Raw genomic sequence first — 4,624 nt, 5'->3', positions numbered from 1 at the left:
GAGACAACCAGCTTCATCCATCGGTACTCAAAATTCACCATCCATTGGGTCATCAAAAGAAGCTGAAAGTCAGAATAGATCACTTACAGAAAGTTCCCCTTTCTCAAATCAAAGATCCATAAACTCAGGAGGAGTTTCTAACAATCAAAACTCAATCACAGGATCACCCCTCAACAAAGGAAATGGACAAAGGATCACCCCTTTGAGCTCATCATTGGTGATGTATCTTCTAGAGTTCAAACCAGATGAACAACCCAGGAAGAATCTATATAACATCTTCCTCTCTAAGGAAGAACCAAAGAAGGTAGAAGAAGCTTTATTGGATCCTGATTGGATTTTAGCTATGCAGGAGGAGCGAAACCAATTTAAAAGGAATAAGGTATGGAAGTTGGTGCCCAAACCTAAAGGGAAGAATCCAATAGACACCAAATGGGTATTCAGAAACAAGATGGATGAAAATGGCATAGTAGTCAGAAAATGGCATAGTAGTCAGGAACAAAGCTAGATTGGTTGCTAAGGGCTATTGTCAACAAGAAGGAATAGATTTTGATGAAACATTTGCTCCCGTTGCAAGACTTGAAGCCATCAGAATATTCTTAGCCTATGCAGCCCATGCCAATTTCAAGGTCTATCAAATGGATGTCAAAAGTGCCTTTCTGAATGGAGATTTGGAGGAGGAAGTCTATGTCAGTCAGCCTCCTGGTTTTGAAGATCCAAATTTTCCAGAATATGTCTACTATCTTTTGAAAGCACTTTATGGACTGAAGCAAGCACCTAGAGCCTGGTATGACATTTTGTCAAAGTTTCTTTTAGAGAATCACTTCACTAGAGGTACTGTAGACAAAACTTTATTCTTTAGAAATGTTAATGGCTCTAGTATACTTGTTCAAATTTATGTAGATGACATTATTTTTGGCTCTACAGATGAAAAACTTTACAAAAAGTGTGCCAAATTGATGCAAAGTAAGTATGAAATGAGCATGATGGGAGAACTAACTTACTTTCTTGGTTTGTAAGTTAAGCAAGTCAGTGATGGAATATTCATTAGTCAAACTAAATACATTTATGATCTTTTAAATAAGTTTGATCTAATGTATTGCACATCTGCAAAAACTCCCATGGCCACTGCAACTAAGCTTGAATTAAACACTACTGAAAAGTCTGTGGATATTTCAAGTTATAGGGGCATGGTTGGCTCACTTCTGTACTTAACAGCTAGTAGGCTAGATATAATGGTTGCTACATGTCTTTGTGCTAGATTTCAAGCTGATCCTAGAGAATCTCACTTAGTAGCTATTAAGAGAATTTTCAGATATCTCAAGGGAACACCAAAACTTGGTATTTGGTACCCTAGAGATTCTGGTTTTGATCTAACTGGTTATTCAGATGCAGACTATGCAGGTTGTAGAATTGATAAAAAAAGTACAACAGGAACCTGTCAATTTCTAGGAAACAAGCTTGTGTCCTGGTTCAGTAAAAAGCAAAATTCAGTTTCTACTTCTACAGCTGAAGCTGAGTATATTGCTGCTGGCAGTTGCTGTGCATGGATTTTGTGGATGAGAAACCAATTGCTAGACTATGGTCTGCAAGTGGAAAGAATTCCCATTTTCTGTGATAACACAAGTGCTATTGCCATCACTGAAAATCCAGTACAGCATTCAAGAACAAAGCAAATAGACATTAAGTACCACTTTATAAGGGAACATGCAATGAATGGTACTGTGGAACTACATTTTGTTCCAAGTGAAAAGCAGCTTGCAGATATTTTTACCAAGCCACTGGATAAATCCATCTTTTCAAGGTTGGTAAGTGAGTTAGGTATGTTAAATTACTCTTGAATTCTTTTTAATAATTTGCAAGTTGTATTGCAGCCAGAAATTTAATTGGTTTTTCAGTCTTGGATGAAATTTTGGCTAAGTCAAAATTTACATCTCGACGGATGATCATTATCCATCGAGTTTGATCATCCGTCGGTATACATTTTGTTAATAAAATCAATTATTTTTCTGGAATATTTTATGACTCGACGGATAACTATTTATTCTCATCCGTCGAATTGTCTGAATCCTAGCCGTTAATTTCCTGAACATTATCCATCGAGTATACTTACAGTTAGTAAGTATAACACGATAGATAATTGATGGAATTTTTATAGTTTATTTTAAAACGGCTATTTTGGGCAATTCTTATTGGTTACTTTATTTTACTTTATTATTTTTGACAGTTATTTTTGAGAGAGTATAAAAGCACAATTCATTTTCACTGCTATTCTTTTATCTTTCTCAAATCATCTGCTCTAACTTCTCTCTTTCTCATAAGCACTTACTCTCTCTCTGCAAGTTTTTACTCTCTAACAATGGCACCAGTCGTCAAGATAATGTCTCAAACTGGATTTATCTATGAGAAAAACAACTTCACTGCTCTTGTGAACAAGGGGATTCAACAGTCCAGTGACTACCACAAGATGATGGATTTTGTTAACAACTGCAAACTCAACTATGCCATGCTAGAGTCACCCACCATATACTGTGAAGTTATTGAAGAGATGTGGACGACTGCAACATATAACTTAGTTGATAAGACTATCACTTTCACTATTAAAGGGAACGAATTCCGTGTTAATAGTGACATTGTTAAAACATGTTTCAAAATTCCTGATAATACTGTAACTTCACCACACACAGACACTGACATTGTTAATATGCTTAACTCCATGGGATATGCACTCTCTACTTCTAAGTTAAGTGAAACTAGGAGGTTGGGTCTTAGGAAGGAATGGAGTTATCTATGTGATGTAGTTACTAAGGTATTCTTTGGTAAAATCAGTAATTTTGATTCTGTCAATATCTCTATGCTTAACATGCTTTACATGCTAGTTATTGATAAATTTTTCAAATTTAGTGATCTTGTCATAGTTGAGTTGGGGTTTAAGTTAGGGGAGTTAAATAAGAGGGGTAAAAATATTTACTATGCTAGATTTTTAATGATGCTTGCTAACCACCTCTCTGAGGATATTGTGCTTGAGAACCCAACCAACAAATTAGATTTTTGGGTTCAAGAAAGGAGAATCATTGCAGATTTGAACAGGGCAAACCATCAGAAAGAGGTGCCACTCTTCTGTTTTCCTGTTATGGAGGCACCTCAGGTAAGTGAGGTAAGTTCATCTGTCTCTACTCTTCCAGTCTCACACACTTCATTGCATTCTAGTGTAGCTATGACAACTGTGTCATTGACCCAACATTTGCCTACCCAAGCTACCAAATCCAAAATTTCAAAAACCAAGTCAAAGAAAACCCCCTCTGGTGTCTCCAGTTGTAAAAACCACCAAACCAAAAGAGGGAAGTGTGAAAGTGGGTAAGAAAGGTGAGGGACAGGGTGAACATCAAAGAAACCCTGAGGATAAAGCTGGAGAGGTAAGTGTTTCCCAGCCTAGCCACACTGCAGTTTGTTGAAACCAAAGACCTTTGGGTATACACAGGGTTCACACACTGTGCAAACTGGTGCTAAAGACACAATCACTGCACTTTCTCAAAGTCAGTTTGATGTGGCTCCAACAAATGTGGAGTCACAGCCAAAATCTCTAACAATTAAAGCCCCTGAAATACCAAACTCTCTCACACACTCCTTGGATGTTGACATGATAAACACATCACTTCCAAATTCTTCATCTTTAACTCTCTTGGAGAAGCCAAAAATCTAAGCAAGTGAGCATCATCTTTTAGATGATTTGTTGGCTCACTTGCCATTTCTTTCTGAAACTGTTGAGACATCTGTGCCAAAATTCTCATCAATTTGCACAGAGTCCACGATAGTTTCCAATCCAAACATATTCATTTCTACTCACTCGATGGATATTGTTCATCCATCGAGTAGTGATTGTATCCCGACGGATAAGCTTAACAGCAGTTATCCGTCGGATAGTCAAACCACTAACCCGAAGGATATCCCTTATCTGTCGAGTGTCTCTGCACAACTTCAAATTTCATCAATTATCACAAGTGCAGAAGACTTAGTGATAGTGCAATCACTCCTAGGATTGAGGGAAGGGAGTGAAATGAGTGAGAGTCTGGGTTGTTCCCAGGAAAAAAGAGAGGAAAAGAGTGACCAAATGCAATCCAGTTCTTCAGGATTGGAAAAAGTGAGTGTGAGGAGTCCCACCTTAGATGGTGAAGGTGAGGGTGTGAGGGTGGGGAGCCAAGGTGAGACCTTGATACAACAAAAGAGAGATCAAGAGAGAAATGCAGGTACGGGAGTGATAAGGGTGGAAACCATTGCAAGTGAGTCAATGAGTGTCAATGATGCAGAAAGGAAAAGGCTATTTCAACAAGAATATCAAGCTGCTATAGATTCCATTTCCCTAGATGCTGAGACATTTACTCACCCTGTGACAGCTTACCAAACTCTAGCTGTACAGGGCAATGAGGAGGCTGAAAGATTGCTGAATTTGGTGTACACAACACAATCTTTACAAAGAGTAAAGGATGCAATCACTGCTATGCCTTCCAACATTGGCAGTGATTTGGAACTGGATGAGACTTTTTTTGGGAATGATGGTGATGATGATGAGGAAGATAGCATGGATATAGGGGGAGATGCAGATATTCCTGCCTGGATGCTCACAAAA

Source organism: Apium graveolens, chromosome 6 (genome assembly GCF_009905375.1).
Source record: "Apium graveolens cultivar Ventura chromosome 6, ASM990537v1, whole genome shotgun sequence".
Classification (NCBI taxonomy): Eukaryota; Viridiplantae; Streptophyta; class Magnoliopsida; order Apiales; family Apiaceae; genus Apium; species Apium graveolens.
This window is presented reverse-complemented; position numbering follows the sequence as displayed.